The 18,947-nt window shown below is 31.4% G+C and overlaps 1 pseudogene; it reads right to left on the bottom strand.

Moving 5' to 3' along the window:
- Window positions 1-3,071: 3,071 nt before the first annotated feature.
- On the bottom strand, window positions 3,072-14,892 carry LOC134234722 (putative amine oxidase [copper-containing]; annotated as a pseudogene).
- Window positions 14,893-18,947: the final 4,055 nt, after the last annotated feature.

Below are 18,947 nucleotides of genomic sequence, written 5' to 3'. Positions count from 1 at the left end.
GAATGTATCTAATAACCATTTTGATTGATCAAATTATATCATTTGTTTTGTATTATAATAGCTATTTCATTTTGGCACAACATGGTTTCCACACTTCTGAGGTGCTCTCAATATTGACAATCCCTAACTCACGTTTTTGTAGTAAAAACGTAGTAGACCATCATGCTTTTCGGTTCATTCACGAGATTGGAGCATTGTTTGCTGTAAACGCGACAACGTGATCATGAATATTTCAATAAGAGGCGGTTTTTTATCCGACACGGAGAGAAAATAATTTTTACCAAATAATATTTCATAACTTTTAAATGTGATGAAGTGGATTGTCTTATTTGCAGAAAGTATATAACTAATATAACTTGATGAGACACCACATATATTTATTACTTTTAAAATAAAACACTAATACGGCATATATAGCTTTAAATGACATGTTTTAGTAGCCGAGCCTCACAATTTATTCATCTTTTTTGTCCCTGTTTTTGTAAAAGTGATCAAACTTAAAATCTCTTTCATTCATCTTGTTGTCCATCTGTCTGTTTGTCAGAATCTTTAAATCTGATCAAAAATTTTGAACGAAAAGAGAAGGGGTTTTATACATGTATTTACTATTATATACAATACCAGGATAAGTTCTTTCTAAATATATACTGAAAGGAAAAAGAAACGCAGGGTAGCATAATGTTGGAAAAAATGCTGACCACATAACCGAAAATTACAAAAATTGGTCAGAAGAGAAATTTAGTTACTGTGCACAAAAATCAGTATTAAGAATTACTCAACCGTAAACTTTATGACGTCACGAAGGGAAAACGCTAAAAAGCCTACAACACGTGCAATTTGATAACGACGAGTTTGTCAACAAATCTTGTTTCATTATTTGATGCATATGATGTATGCATATCGTTTTTCAATATTAAGGGCCATTATGAATTTCTTGCAATCTTGGCATATATAGTTTACGGAAGTTCAATGGGGTCTTGTTTTCGAATTGCCTAATTAATGAAAAATGCAACAACGGTTTACTAAGCAGTTTCTTGTAAATTTTCCTCCATAAAACTTGTTACCTGTTGTCAGAGAAGGCCTGGAATGGTTTTCAATCAACCGTGATGATGACGTTAACACGAAACAGAGTCATGTTACGAGCGGGTTATTCGTCCTGCCATCTTTTAAATCGCCACCTTACTACCACAAAAATAGACATTTATACAGTAGACAATTATAATCATTAAATTCATACAAATTTTGAAAGAAAACATTTCCGAAATTTGATTTTTTGAGCCAGTCAACTTAGTGTTTTATTCCTCTCACTGGCGCATGCGCACGGCGTTTGACTAATTGTTTTGCGTGGTTACCCATGCCAAATATAGCCAGGGTCTGAAAGATAAACACTCTTATGAAATTCCATGCAAAGGAAAAAAAAGGCTCTGACAGATGCACGGGAGAGACATTGAAGATAATGAAAGTTTCTGATTTTCACTTTTTGGGGGTATCGTCATTTGAAATTCAGTAACTCATGAATTATTAAACAAAATCAAATGGAAATTTGGTTATATCTTTTTAAAAGATGATTTTAGAAGTTAGATATAAAAATTAAAACGTATTTGAAGAAAAACAAATTTAATTCACCTCAAAAGTTTACCCTGCGTTTTTTTTCCTTTCAGTATATTATAATGATTTTTGACCTTATGACCTTTTCCTTGAAGTTTAACCTTCTTTTCATTTATTTTGACATTGCTCTTAATTGATCATAACTTTGAAATAAAAAAAAATATAGAGATTTCATTTGACACATGTATAACCTGCGACAAGACTAACGGTTTTTGACACCATGACCTTGGTCATGAAGTTTGACCTACTTTTCAAAAAAGTTTTGTGTTTCTCTAATCATTTCCCCGCAAAGTTAAAAAAATAATTGTGGTCAAGTAGTTTATGATTACCAGGGGGTATATAAACTGATTAAAACTTTGCATTTTCTGAGACAACAGTCGTTCAACGTGTACTTTATGTCAAAAAACATATCCCTTACTAGCTAACAGTTCACCGAAGCCTTTTTTTCTTAAAATAACATATACAACAGAACAGTTGTCCGAGAATAGATAATTCATACACCAATATTAACATATACTCAATCATGTCAATCTTTGCAATTTTTGTAATATATACGTATGCTTTCAGGAAGCCCGGCTACAAACTGAAGAAAGCATGCAATACCCAGAATGATATATTTACTATATTGACAAAAATGCTATAAATCCCTTGTTTGAAACCACAAATAATAAAGGCAATTTTATTGATAAAAAAGCTAAAAGTTTAAAATTCAAGAAAACAAAGGTAATCATCTCACATACATGTACAAATGGACTGAATTTTCTCAGCTTATGAAATAATGAACTATTACTTATTTGAAATCTAGACAACACGTAATGAATTACTTGTCATGTTTAGTAAAGCAAAAGTATAGAATATCTTGAATATGTCGAAATCAAAAATACTTTTATTTACTTCCGTAAATAAAAAGCTATACTTCCGGTAAAGGAAGAAGTCATTTCAAATGGCATTTAAATAAAAAAAAATGAAAAGAGATATCTCTTTGCCATAAATGAAAGAGATATCTGTTTGTGCTTGAGAGATATCTCTTTTAAACACTTTTAAGAGATATCTCTTTCACTTTGAGAGATATCTCTAAAAGTAAAAGAGATATCTCTCCTGGTGAAAGAGATATCTCTTTAACGTTCAGAAATATCTCTTTTCACGGAAAAGATATTTCTCAAGGAGAAACATATCTGTCCAAGTAAAAAAGATATCTAAGATTAGAACATATCTCTTTCTTGTAGATGCCAGACAATAGGCTCTAGTTAAAGTAAAAAGAAAAGAGTTCTGCGTTGACGTACGTTGTAAAACAATTGTAACGATTATGAAAGTTTCGATATTTAGAAAGAATTCCTGAATTTATTACCCTCGCACATATTACCGAGGCGCAAAAAATTTTAACCGTTTTACACGCATAAAACAGTGTCGAGGTCGATAAGCAAAACATATCCTGGTGAGCTGCGGTTTGAAGGATGATTGAATTAAGGACTTTCTCTGATCATCATCATGGTTTCTTTAAGTGATTCGCCTCCTGTCCAGTGATCCCATACCACGTATCCTGGTCCGTTATCTCCAACGTCTCCGTATTTAGCGTTTAGATTTGAGTAACTACAATGATAGTACCACCAAGCACCATGACGTTCCGTTGCACAATATCGTCCAAGATAAACAACGTCACTGTCCTTAGTAGCAAATCTTCTGTTATTGTGATAAGTCAAACTATCACCTGTAACATGATTTTATCATTTTAAGAACACTTAAATAATCATTTCTCATCTGAGGAATTTGTTGTATTGCTAAAATGTCCGTATATTTTTATCATCATTATTTTATTCATCAATATTTTTTTCTATGAATTTGTTATTATTTCTTATTAAAAGGTTTTTTTTGTCTAAAGTCGGATATAAGAGAATCAATTTGTTTGTTAAGGTAGTCCGTTCCGCAGATTAATAAATTCAGAAGTTAAGTAATGATGAATACTCAAAAAAGTATCTATGAATCCACAAATTTATATAAATTTATCCACAGTATTTCTTAAATGTTAAAGATAAAAGTCAATTATGTTATATATGGAAAATTGTCAAATCTCGAATATTTTTGCAGAAAAAGCGAAATGGAATATCAGCAATGCATTTTCTAATTGCAAACTGATCAACAAATATATTTTAGGTTAAAAAGCGAAAGGCACCCAGGCATTCAGAGAAATTGTCTGGATTTTTATACTGATTTGGTATCTTTTGTTTTCTATTTCCGTCATGTATTCTATAATACTTGACGGAAATAGAAGACAAAAAATTCCATAAAATACTATAATACTTAGTTTTAAAGGGTTTTGCAATCTTTGCAGACACTATAATCACTACTTACTACATATCATGCATGCTAAGAAGCATTGGTGTCTAAGGCTGGATTGAAGAAAATCTTATATCTTAATATTAATATTATATTAAAGTTTCTCTAAAATGTATTTTTTTCCCTTTTATAGGGTACAAATGTCAACCTTTATTAGACCCTTTTCTAAGAGTTCTAAAAACTTTGAATCTTATAACGATGAATAAAATAAAAATTGTTTCATGAAAAAAAATCAAGGATTTAATTAACATGGTAAATATTCTATCAAGTTAATTTCTTTACTCCTCACTGAGATATTAACAGTAGGGAAGGGGAAATTTCAAGAATATTGTTCAACAATATACATGTATTTGAGAAGTGGAGAAAAGCAGATGTGGTATGAAAAAAGTTCCAAGGCACTTTTGAAACATTTTAAATCACAAATTTTTACCAAAATCAAAACATGTAACATAAAAACTTACGACTTTACAACTTAAGATACATTTTTTTGATATACATGTATAGAAATAAATTCTTAAAATGGGCTTGATATTTCGGAAATCGAAGTGGAACTGAAATTCAATCAATGTATATTTCTTAAAAAGAAAAATATATTTATTTACCAGCTGTTCCAGAATACCCAGACACCAGGAGTTTATAGTAACTGTCCTCATTCCCAATGGAAAACGTGGAGTATTGAGCGAAAGCCCTTTCTCCATTAAAACGCTGGAGCTCAATCCGAAGTTCCAGGTCCCCCTTTTTAGTTAAGGTGTGAATTGCATCGTTTCCTTTTTTTCAATGAAAAATATTTAGGCAATATTGAATCATGTACATGTATTTAATTTCATAAAATATAATAAACAAAATTGAATTTAGATAATTAGAATAGTGAGGATGACATAAATTGAGAATTTGTGTATTGGATGTCTAACAATGCAAATTATTTAAAAAATGAAAATATTTTATTTTGATGTTTTTTGTAAACCAACTTTATTTCGCGACAACTTCATTTCGTCATTTAATGTGGTTAAATTTTTTAACTACTTTGCAACGATTAATATCTGCGATCAAGTCTGTTTTAACTCTGTTCTGAATTGACACAAAGACTTTAAACACCGGTTCGCAGCTAGACATATTTGCAAAGATGAGGCTTTCGCAAACCTCGCAAAAATTGTTTTCACGCGAATAAAAATTGGTTTACACTTTATAATTATTTTGTCGACTTATGACTCGCAATCAAAATTTTATAACAAAGAATTTATTCTTTGTGATTTATAACAAAATAAATTGCATGAAAATAGTCTTCTTCTTCCAAGGTTAAACAACGGATTTTAAACTTAAAATTATATTTTTTTTTTCACGTATGTTTGCAATACAATTAAAATAAAACTTACCAATCCAATAGTTTCTGAACGGGTCACCAAAACCTTCTTTATATTCTATCCATGTTCGAAAGAAATCTGTAGAATTGTCCTGTCGTCGTTGAATAGCCTTCAATCAATGGCAATTTTATGTCATATAAAGTTATTGCTAGACATTTAATGCTAGACTATATAATAGTATCTATTTGAGTAAACAGTAAATAAGCTTAACGTTTGTTTCTTTGTGTCGATGCTACCCAAAGTAATAAGTTTTTTGTAGATGAAGTTAAATATACAATTATTGTACGATTTCTAAAACGAGGCAATCAATTGACAAACACATTGCTGAAACAAAAATATCAGAAGTCTTGCTTAAAGTTATCATTTCTGAAGTTCCATAGTCGATACAATGACCTTATCAGCAAAAGCAATTTTTAATGAGTTCAAATGCTGACCGACATTTTTGATACTACATGCAATTATTAGGTCTTTATATACACACTGAACTATCGACGGATTCGAATATGATAAGAAGCAAACGGCGGTTGAGACCGGTCTTTAAAGGATGATCACTTTTATATTACATGTACACCTAATCCAACATTTTCTTTATTTTTTGCAGATCCGAGATTGGCCTGCTCCTACTTTGTGTTGTTTTACAGACTTACGATCTTGAATACCGTTCGTTCTATACTTATATTTCAGATCAACTTTTACACTATTTAACATGCAGTTACACGTACCACTTTATACGTGTACTATGTTGGGTACAACTTTACACCATGTCAATTACAGCTTTACACTGTGTATTTTACATCGTTTCACTAAGTTAGATAGAACTTTACTTTTAGTTTTTAACAATCTTACACTATGTGAGTAACAACTTTACACTATGTTACCACTTTAAACTATGGTTGTAACAACTTAACTATATGTTAGGTACCACTTAACACTATAGTTGTAACAACTTTACACAATATTTGTTACAACTTTAAACTATGGTTGTAACGTTTGTAACAAATTTTACATGCTCTTAGTAACAACATTACTCTTATAGTTTGGTTGTAACAACTTTACTATGTTTGTTACTTTACACTATGGTTGTAACTTTACATTATTGTTGTAGCAACTATACACTATGGTTGTAACAACTTTACACTATGGTTGTGGAAAAGTTTACATTATGGTTGTAACAACTTTATACTATGGTTGTAACAACTTTACACTGTGTTTGCTATACTATGTCAGTTACATCTATTAAATGTATTAAATTTAACTTACTGTCCATCCCCCTCCGTCAGTGCTCATGTCACAATACACAGCTTTCACTTCTGAGGCTACATATATCTGATATACCCCATCTCTTCCTCTTAAATGCGAATCTTCTCGAAGGTGATCTAAGCAAGTCTCTTTTAAATTTATAGAGATGACAATAGATAAAAAGATTATAAAAACAATTTGAAATATTTCTATTGTTTTCAGCATAGCATTATTACTATACAGAACTTATTGTTTTTATCACTTATGATAGCATATAGAAATGCAGAAATCCTACACTCATCAAAAGAAAAAAAATAAAATTTCATGTTTCCTAGAATTTATGTTTCAAAACAGGATTTCAATACCATTTTCATCACTTTTGTACAATGTATGTTTGTATATATCATAATATTCTACTGCATATTTTAATTACATGTATGTGTAATTATTTATGCTTTTTTATGATTTATAATCATCATTTTTAAGATCTATTTTTACCGTACTTGACCTTTAAAGTGATTTGGAACTTAATGGTTTTGTGTTTTTTTTTTTTGCAATTGATTTTTAAATGAAAGTAGTCACTTGCAGCTTTGATTGAATAATTACACGTTTGATCTGGCAAAATTGCTGATATTGCACTGCAAGCTAGAAGCCGTTAAAAATTCATATTACGCTGTGGCAATTTTATAAAGCTCTTTATAAAGCTAAAGATGAAAGCCTCAAAGAGAATGAAAGTGCTTAATTTTTAATTGAGTTTAAAAATTATCCCTCAATGATTGAATTGGTTTTCTGACACACATTGTAAGACTACTGTAAAATCACAGTATTTTCGTTTGGTTAAAATTTTCAAGGTTTGAGGAAAAAATATCGGTTTGTGGGGATTTAATTTCGTGGTTGGAAAAACTTGTAAAATTAATGCCTATCAATTTGTACATTTTGTGGTGGTAATAAATTCGTGGGTCTCCCTATACCTCGAAAACAACGAAAATTAGCGCCCAACACGTGAATTAGTGATTTCACAGTATATGTAATTCGCATTAAAACGTGTTCATCTTTCAGGGAAAAAAAAGATATACCACAAACCTATTTCCAGAAGAATTAACTTTATGTACGTACTTCTCTAATTGATTGACTGCTGTTCGTTATCACAATATTCTTCATCCACACAGAATATAATCAAATTTCCCTTATTTGTCACGTGTGCCGGTACTATATATGCTACTACACAACATGTATTTATGAATTCTAACTCTGTTACACCGACAGATAAAGTAAAGCTTTTAATTCTTATTTTTTGTAATGGATTGAATACCGCTATGATAACAATACATAAATGTCACTGCATACCGGTTGCTCTAACTAGTGTAATATCCAGATACGACGTCATAAAAGCATTCCAAATTTAATACGACACGACTCTGTAATTGTTAAAACTTTTACATTACATTCATATGATATAAAAAACCTAAATGGTTGATTCGGAAATATATTATAAATTCACTGTTACAACTGTTTGCCCCGTCCTCTTTATCATGTTCACAATTATTTTTAAACCTTTGGATATTTTTGCCTATTTCCTACCCGTTTTAATCCCCGTCTGGTTACAAGATATATATAAAATACATAGTTATTGTCTTGACATATAAGCGATATTTGAGGGAGGGTAAGAAAACGTGATAGCGGGCGAGGCTTGCGACGTTTTCGACCCGAGCTCAAATATCGCTTATATTTCTCGCTTATATTTAAGAGAGTCATCATGTATTTTGTTTATCCTACAACAAATTTTTACATTTGAACGTCCAAAATAAACTTTAAAAGAAACAGGAATGCACAACTTGTTCTTTCATACATAACGTTCAATCTTAATTTTTTTAATCATGTAAATGGCACCTTTACATTATGGACAATGTATGTTTTACGCTACATTCTCTCTTATAAAGTATTGAGGGAAAAAATCGTAATTATATCAATTTTAATATATTAAAGATAAATAAATAAAATTGCAAAACCAATTGTCATAATCTTTCCTTTATTTTAATGATTTAATCGATCAATTAGAAGAAACTTAACTTTTAAAATAAACTCTTACCTCGTACCACAGGAACATTAATGCAGATCCAGTTTAGGTTACAGGAATGTAAGAGACAATCCCCTGCAACAGCCTAAGATTATAAAAATGAAAAAAAAAAATATATTTCACGTTTAATTACATAAAGATTTTGAAGGAAATCTACAGTTACTGTAGAATCATATTAATTCTATGGGGTGAATGTTCGTCAGCAAACAAAACTTTACTTATTTCGGAGACGTAATTTCGTTGAAAAAAAAAACGATTATTGAGTTGATTTAACCAATTATTGTTTAAAAAATTAATCTTTCGTGATGATGAAAATTTGTGTGAAATGGTGAATGATAAAATCCCAGAACATTGGTCCATGACGAACAATGATTTGAAAGTTTATCAAAGTTTTCCTTACCTCTGGAAAGTCTTTGCGGTCCACATGGATATTTTCAGTTTTGGTCAGAGAAAAAGTTGAATTCTTGGTGTGATTCTTCGCATTTAATACACAAATTCTATCAGTTTTGCTCCAGTCCACTGATCCACATAGTGTAAATTTATGACAAACCAACATACATTTTGTAAGACTTGTATCGGAAAGAACTTTAATTTCAGACCCAACTTCTGTTCGAGAATTCTTAAAGTTGTTGATTAAAAAAGTAGCTGAATTACAAGATTTGCAAGAAAAAGTCGGTATAATTCCAAAATATAAGAAAGTGAAATAAAAGATGATTGCTACAACATTTGACATTAAACGATGCATTTAGACGTATAGGTATAGAAATTATGATTCAGAATAACTTTCAGAATTCATTTTGAATCATCATATCATGGTTATCATCTAAAAGATTAGCTTCAATTCATTGGATTTGGGTCGACATATCTATCAATAATTAACGTTCTGAACACTGCAAAAGTGTCCTTTTATTTTATAAAATCTATTCAAACAATAGGAAAATCCATATAAAAGAAATGACGACTTATCGCTATACATGTAAAATGATATACGATATATACTGATATTAAACGTAAAAGAAACGCAAAACTCTAATTTAAGGGGGGGGGGATTAAAAAGGGTTATAACTTTGAACTTTTAAAGTTTATCTTTGCCAAATCATTAATTTAAAGGTTGAATGATTTTCAGTCAATTATGGCACCTCAAATTCACAAAAATGAGCTAATCACAGTTTCACAGTTGATAAACTAGGTTAATCGACTGTTAACTATAGTTTATGGTCCGTAAACTACAGGTAACGATAAAAATCTATATTTGACATTTGCAAACTAAAGTTTACGCGATAATCTATATTTTACAAGAATTAACTGTAATTAACACTGGAAACACTCATTTGCGACTGCAAACCAAAGACTATCTGATAAATACAGTTTAACGATTTGTAAACTATGATTAACAACAGTTACTCTTAACTATAGTAAACGATGTGATAAGTATAGTTTCACGATTTGTGAAACTGTTCTTAACTATTCTTAACTATAGTTCTCGATTCTAAATTATAATAGTTTACTGACGTGAATCAAATGAATGTTTATCAACAAAATCTATTGAGGACGTTGTATTACAGACAGATAAACGTAGGTAAGCATTCGTAAACTAAAGTTAACAACCGTTGAATATAGTTTTACAGATAAAAACTATACTATATACAGAGTTATTTTCGCCCTGTATTATTTTTGCCCTTCCAAACTTGCAAACAATTTCGGAAGATAAATTTGCTCTTTCAGAGTTTTGATTGAGAAATAATACTGTATTATTTTAATTTGCACCGTTTTAAATTCGCCCTAATGAGGGAGGGGAGAAAATAAAACAGGGGCAAAAATTTCCCTGTAGTTAACGAAGTTAACATAGTTTATCAACTGTGAAACTGTGTTAAGTTCATTTTTGTGAATTTGGCGTGCCATAGTCTATTACTGTTAGTTGATTTTGAGCCCTCATCATATTAATCAAAAATGCACGTTTGATAAAACATTTTACACTAATAAGGGGTTTTAATCCTTATTTAATTACCAGATGTGATATTTATATAGTTTCTCAAAATACTGAAAACATGAATTTTCATTGCCTAACGAGAAAGATAATATCAATCTTAAAATTAAATATCTGATATTTTTTAATTTAAATTTTACCTTATAGTATTCATTTTTAGTATGTTATCTTTGAAACTAGTAAAAAGAAGCATTACTCTTTAAGCATCCCACTTCCAACCAAGGGGAATTACTCTTGCTTAAAATAACTCAAAGGAAAACCATTTATTAAAGTGTGCTAGTCCGCCATTGTCAAACAAATGCAGCTCGATTTGTACGATGCATTAGGTTTATCAATCTCTTGATCTGAGCGAAAGAAAATTCTACGGCATTCCACGTGCCTGTTTTTCTAATACTGAGGCATGTTATACTAGTAGTTACACTGTGAATTTCGGTCAAACAACCGTCTTTCATGCTTATGGAACGCATGAACCTGGTGAATCGTTTCGAGTGAAAATATATGCATTTGCAATCCTCCGTCATCTTCATTTTGATACTTTCTTTCACATCCAAAAATGATAGAACAATTCTTTATCTTCCATTATTTCTTTGCCATGAATTTTAACACGGTTAAAATTAAATTCAAAATAACAACATTTTAAATGTAATACACATACAACAATACTATTACTTGCATCCGACAAAAACATGACTTTACATGTTTGTATATGTAACGTCATATTTTGTCAATATAGCGTCAGGTCTAAAAAGTTCGAACTCTATCCCGATGCATGGGGAAATTGCAAAGTAAAAGAATACAAATGTATATCAATTATAATATAATTTGCCATATATATCCTTTTAAAATATAAACTTCAGAGACGTAGAGAACCCTGCCAAGAGAGTTTAATAAAATGTGTAACTTTATGCATGTAAGCATAAATCAAAACGATATTATAGATGTGTAAAAAGTAACTGGATTAGTATTACAAATCATGAAGGATTCAATAAATCACAGTCAAATTAGTCATTTAAGTAAACATAAATTTTCATTATACATGTATACATGAGACTAGTGTAGTTTACCTCTTGTTGGATTGACTCGTCTCCAATAAACTTTTCAAAATTAACTGTCCTGTCTTCTCCGTCAAATGTAGCGTATTTAGAGCCTCTGTATCGTTCCATTTCTTTTCTCTTTGTGACCGCCAATATCTCATCCAGGATGCACCGGCTCGTTCCCTTCTCCTTCTTTGAAGACACTCTTGGAAATTCCTTTCGGGATTTACCGATAGCCCTTATGCCTAGGTCACATTTAAGCCGATGGTCGGGCGACTAAATTTTTCTGGTCTTGTCGGCTGAAAGAACAGGATCGGCTGACACAGTATCGGGCGACACGGAGCAGTCACATTATTTCCTAGGGACACCGATGACTTGGATAAATAACACAAAAAATGTTTTTTTCTTTAGAAATCGGCAGTATTTTTTTATAGATATATCTGTAGATAGGTGACGTGAGTAATATTTGCAAGAAAAAGTGGCAGAATCTTAGAAAATTGTGACTCAGTGTTGAAAATGTGTGCAAAATTTGTATGAAATTGCATAAAAACGACAAATGGTGCATATCTAAGCAGCAAAGAACACTTAAGATTTCTCTATATCTTACGGATTAATTATTTGTAATTTCCGTTCCAAAAAAATTATACTAATCCAAGCATCAAAATTTTGTTTGTGTTATGTATCCTTAATAGGTTAAATATTCACAAGTCGGCCAATCGTCGCTCGACCATCGAGCTCTGAGCTACAGTTTGATTTTAACCGTCGGCCGAAATTTTCAACACCCTTATTGTCCAACGACGGACGACCGATTTAATAAACTGACCGCCGATGGTCGGACGATGATCGAAGGTTGGTCGACGTATAACTGCTGTTGAAGAAATCGGCCACCGACGCATGAAAAATTATAACTTGGACCGATGGACACAAAATTGGTCGGCCGACAAAAAAAATATGTCGAAATCGGTCAAGACAACGGCCGATGAACTGACGACCGTCACCCGAACAATCCCATTTTTGCTTCAAAACCCGTCGGCCGTTGGTCGTTTTTGGAAATGTGACGGGGGTTTTAGGATTCCCAAACCTATTTCTCTTTTCTTCAATGTAGAAAACATGGTATTTTGGTTCGTTGAAATTGTACCTATATGCAGCTTCTCTTTCAGTAGTATAATTGATTTTTACAATTTAATTTAGCTTGGTACCAGATTTCAAGCGATGCTGAAAATTTGTTAACCACGCTTTACTTTCCTCTCGAATGTCATATTTGGAGTAATTGTTTTTTGCTCCCCCGATGTGAATATCAAACTTAAAGTTAAGTGGGGACCTATGTCGCCCTACGTCAAAGCAGGCTAATGTGACGTCACGATAGCGACGTTTGGTATTTACCCGTTGACTTTTGCAACTGTGATATAGGCATAGCATTGGTAATAATGAATAATGTACACAATTTACAAAAAGAAAATTTATTCATCATTAATACCAGTTTTATTGATTTATGAGTTTTGTAAATATTAGAATTCTCTTTCTTTGGTTGAAATTTATAGCAATTTCAGTTGTGAAAAAATACTTTGATGATATGCTGATATATAAGTGCAAAAGATAAGAAAAAATCAACAAAGAAAGCGGCTGAAATCAGGGCAATATGTTTAATTTCATGTCATAACTTACATTGTGCTCCATTATATTTTTTTATACGAGATGAATTATCATGAATTTGCATTCATTTTAAAGATACAAGTCATAAAAATTAAATACCTGTTAATTTTGAATGTGATTTGACATTTTTGGCTCCTTTTAGCGCATATTTGGCGTATAACAATAATGTCTGTACATAATCTATTTTTAGCATTTCACACTGATTTTGCACGTGCTCCTGTGCTGTGTAAAAACAAGCATACAAAGGTATTGTTTTTAATACCTAAAATTAAGAGCAAGTGGTAAGGAAAGAAATGTCAAAGTTTTGAAAATGCACACAAAGACTTTCGGGCATATTGGCCCCTACTTAAACATATGCTGATAAAGGAGGCCAGAGGTCATGGGTTGTCTGTTCATTTGAAAGCCATACTTACAAGTGTCTTACTTACCAACATAGGACGGTAAATCAATCCCTGATGTCGTTACTTTTGTTTCTGTAGCACCATCATGGTAAAACATAAAGTCATAGATATAGTCATAATTGACAAGAGTAAAAATCATTCTAAGAACAAGTACAGTATTTGGTGCACCTTCGTAATAGCCGGATGGAAAGTCGTCTGCTACAAAATGTCGTCGTAGTGGCACTCAAGTATTCTGTCAAAGACGCATATTGAGTTTTCTTTCACAACTGGCATGTCTGACATTTCGGACATTAATCTTGAATCAGCAAAAGTTGCGTGACTTGGACAATCAACGCCTGGAACCAATGTCTGAATGTTGTTTCCAATCAAAACGACACTGTCAAAGAAATTGGCAGTTCTACCTATTGGCTCGGAAGATGAATAGAATACGGTCATTTCTGATAAACCCAACTGGTAAACAATCAGTTCTCTTTGGAATTTAATTTGATACAACTGGGGACCATGAGTAGAAGAAACGACAAACTGAAAATCCAAGTTCATGTAGTGAACCGATTGGTCTTTGATGGAATAACGTTTTCCGTCCGGTTCCACTTCAGCTGGAGGCCTTTGTGGATACTTTGGACAACATTTGGTAGGATGTGGATCAGGTGGAAAAGGCACGTTAAGTTTTTCTACCTCTCCTTTTAACCACGCATCTCTAAATGAATGAAGAGAGTCGAAGAGTTTACCATTTGACCAGACGTCTGCAGTTTGTGGGGTAGCCGTTCCATTCACTGTAACAAGAACAAAAAAATCAACGGGACTCCCAGAAACAACGGCAGAGTATGGTATTAGTCTCAAACCCAAAACATCTACTCTCGCAATTGACTAAAGACCCCTTGAAGCTCTCCAACAAAATATCTCCTGCTAGTCTATCAGTTTCCTCTATGAGAACTTCGATAGCTGCTGTCGTTTCTGGATTTGTGAATGGTCTGAAATGAAACGGGATAAATCTTGGTCTTCCACAGAAGTGTGGTCTAGAATTAAGTCTTACGCAATACTCTGCAACTATCGGATTTTCTTTATCACCGAAAAATATTGTGACCGAGGCTTTTCTTGTTAATCTCTTTTGTCGTCCATACTTTATGTACTTCTTTGTAGGAAGAATTAATTCCATCGAAAAAATGTAGTTTGAAGACAATGTGGCCTCACTCTGCATGGTCAGGTCTAATATCTTCTGTGCAAACAGAAATTGAAATTGAAATTGAAAATTGCTTTAATTTCTTCAACTGTCAGATCGTAGAAAGGTGATGGAATTGGCGGTTCGCGGAGATCAATGGAACCACATCGAGCCACAAGGCTACAGGTTGGGCATACAATATCGCCATTTTATCATTTGTGGCAACTGTGAATAAAAAAAAGAAAAATATCTCATATATTGATCCTAAGGAGTTGCCATTATTTCATAAAATTTTGTCAATCTTACAGGTGAAACTAATTTTATTTTATCATAAACTTTTCTTAAGACGTAAGCAATCGAGGTATTATTTCAAAACGGTTCGGCCAAAGTAAGAATATTATTTAAGAAATAAAATATCATTTCAGAGTGTCATTGGGATATGACATGAAGTCGGTCACGTGATCAAATACTTTAACGCCCAATGACATTCAAAAATATGATATTTTATTTCTTACATTTATATTTTTATTTCTATCCACATTACAAAGAAAAATTCACAATTTAGACTTTGTTTTTGAAATGTAATATAACGGCGTCATATGACGTCACAATCTAGACTTTCCACATGTCTCGCGCTTTTAATTGCTTTAAGTCTGATCGTGTGACCGACTGCATGTCATTGAAAATTGAATGTTAATTTAATTTGTATTGTCATATAAGGAAAGACATCAGCAAATGTAAGATTAATATATAAATTTACAATCACTTAAACATCTTAACCTGAAATTAAGTACCGTTTTCAGTTTGAATTTCTAAACTGTTAATTTACTCTAATTAGGTCCCATTGATTGGCGTGCGCAATTAATTATCTTTTATACCTCAATGAATACTTGAAGCTTTTATTCTTCATATTGTACAATAGTTACAAAGTAAAGTTTAATTTTCAATTCATACACATTATCATATAATGTTTACTTGTACCTACAGTGTATGATATGCTCTTATTGGGATCATATGGTCGTTGAATAAGTCTATTTTATTATAAAGCTAATAAAAGTCTATAATAAAAAAAAACTACTTAAAAACAGAGAATGTGTTCAATATCTTTATATTTTATTTAACACTTTCTTTGAGTAACATGTACACATATGACTGTGCCCGAAACATTCCGAATACAAGGCTTAGCGTTCAATATCGAACGCCCCATTGTAAACAATAAATGTCGTCTGGTCAAATTTTCAGAGGCAGGATTATTATAGATTGTTGCTTCTGTGTAAAAAAAGTTAATTTTCATGCAAAATAAAAATCGTAATTTCATAATTTAGTATGCATAAGCCTCAATGATACTTCAATAAGCAGATCATAACGCTATGGGTCAATATAAAAAAAAGCAGCTAAAAGTGTCACTTCTTTGTAAAATCCTATTTCTTATTTTCTCCCAATTTTGTATTGTTGCTTTACAATCTATGACATCTGTACTTTCTATTTATTAACAGAAATTTTCACATAATTAATTTCAGTAAAGTCAATGGATAATTTTATCACACATATCAGCCAAATTCATGCTGTCAATGGAATTTTCCTCTTCAAATAAGGATAAATACGCCAAAAATTATATGAAATTTTGTCTGAAAAATCATGTATACATAAAATAAACGTTAAATAGAATATATCTTTGAATAAAAAAAATATGAGCCTCACCTTCCATTTAACTGATACAGCCTTTAATATGACTGTACATGAAAGTTGTGTCATTGGTGTTACCATTTTTGTTTTTGCTACAATAGAGTTATTACTTCTGATAAGAAAATATAAACAGTCCTAAGTCATATTACATCACTTTTCACCAAAAACAACAGAAACTGCTCCTGATATTCATGATCAGAACATATTAATGGACTTCAGAAGTAAAAAAGTACACTAGTACAAACTTTTTTTGTCAGTGGTGTTTCCATCGTTATTTCAAAAGGATTTTAGATATTCATTGAACTCTTTTACGAAAGATGTTCTTTAGGGAAACTAAAAGCAATGTTAACAAAAGTTTTACTATATCCAGGGTAAATTAGTAATATTAGATAATTTTATGACTAATACGTCATTGGTGTTACGGTCATTGGCATTACTTTCTAAAGTTTAACACCAATGACGGGAACGGTTTACACCATTGACAAAACAAGTACTTTTGTAGGCAAAATATATATTCTTCTCATATTGAAAAATTATTTATTAGTATTCTACTTTGACAACCTAATTTATGGTATTTGAAAGTACATGATTTATTTTCCAATAAATATTTTTTTTTTCCACGCACGGAAGTTTTAAATATCTGGTAATGCCAATGACAACTTCAGATCATATACATGTAACACCAATGACAAAACATTTTTTATGCTCAAAAAATATATTTTCCCTTCTGAAAAATTCACTGGCCATGCATGAATGTAAGAGTTTATCACCTAAGTAAAGTAAAATTAGTCAAGTTTAACTTAGTTTGTATAAATCTCTCCACAAATAGTAAACTTTTATGGTAACACCAATGACTGGTGAAGTAACACCGGTGACAAGAGATTTTGATAAATACATTTTATCTACTAGTTCTCTAATAAAGAATGTGGGATTTAAAACATCATATCCTTCACAATTGAGACCCTTTTACCCTACAAACATTATTTTTTTTCAAACCAATGATTAACAAACACTGCATATCTCTTGTCACTGGTGTTACTTCACCAGTCATTGGTGTAACCATAAAAGATAACTATTCTGTCACTGGTGTTACCAGATTTCTTTTTGTTTTAAGATCATTTTAAGTATGAAATCCCAGAAACTTTCTTCATTTTTGTATGTTAGCCATGCAGTGCATTCTGTCTTTCATATGAAGTTTCATGTTATAGTATGTTTAAATGCTAATTGTTAAGTGCTAAGTCATTAGTATTACTAATTTCGATCATTGGTGTTACAGTTGAGTCAGTGGAGTAACCAACCTAAAACTTGTTATTTTTTTACTTTTAATAAGTTTAAATGTAAGAAATAACTTTATATTACCTAATTTTACTCCTTGAAAAAAGTCATAAATTATGTAATTTTGAACTGTACACACATGGCACCACATTTATAGCATTTTTTAGTGTGTGTCTATTTATTTTTGTCTCATGTCAATGTCCAAATATGATTGAAAGCATAATTTTCATCAATGGACAACGATACTTTTGGACTTATCAGTAAACTTGAATAATCCTAGTACATGTTTATCATGGTTTGCATTCATAAGTTTTTTAATTGATTTGATACAACCAAATTTTATAAGGTAACACCAATGACAGAAAAACACAATTTGATAACTTTTACTAGAACATTCTGAGAAAAATAGCTTCCCTCCTGTTTGCTAAATGTTGTTTTCCCAAAATATTGTGCAGCCTTATCAATTTAGATACAAAAAAGAAACGGAAATATTTAATTTTATCTCCAATTTTCATATGAACCATTTAGCTGCTTTTTTTATATTGACCCATGTAGGGTGATTGAAATTATATTATATTGAACACTTGCAGGGCAGATGATAATTAAGGATTTATTGAACTTATATTGGTGAATATTGGTACTCGTTGGCTGTAAAAATGCACTTGCAAGCTCGTGCATTTGTAAACCAAACTCGTTCTAAAATTCACAAATATAAGTTCAGTAACCCTATATATGTAATATTACATTCTGTCGATTAGAACAGGTCACGAGTTATTGTCATTACACGACGGAAAAAGCATTGCAATAGTATACCTACTAATGTTTGCTTAATGGTATACATTCTGTATCTATAAAGGAGTAAATCTAATTTAATCTTACCTGTTTTCTGCTTCCAGCCATTGTAATTATAACTTCTTCCTGACTCCTTACTCTTGCCACCTTCAATAGTAGTGACAAACAGCAAACTCAGACATGGTAAAATATCTACAATAATTATAGTCTTTTTTTCAGTTGAAATGCTTTTAAATATACATCAACCGTTAAAGTTTTAACGAAAAACAAAGGATACATATTCATTTAACGCATGTTAAATATATTCTAAACATGTTAAAAAAAGTTATATGGAACCCCCA

This window comes from Saccostrea cucullata, unplaced genomic scaffold (genome assembly GCF_032062105.1).
Source record: "Saccostrea cucullata isolate Sc308-1 unplaced genomic scaffold, CSIRO_AGI_Scuc_v1 ctg3674, whole genome shotgun sequence".
Lineage (NCBI taxonomy): Eukaryota > Metazoa > Mollusca > Bivalvia > Ostreida > Ostreidae > Saccostrea > Saccostrea cuccullata.
The sequence above is the reverse complement of the archived record's forward strand: the minus strand, read 5'-3'. Positions and strand labels throughout refer to the sequence as shown.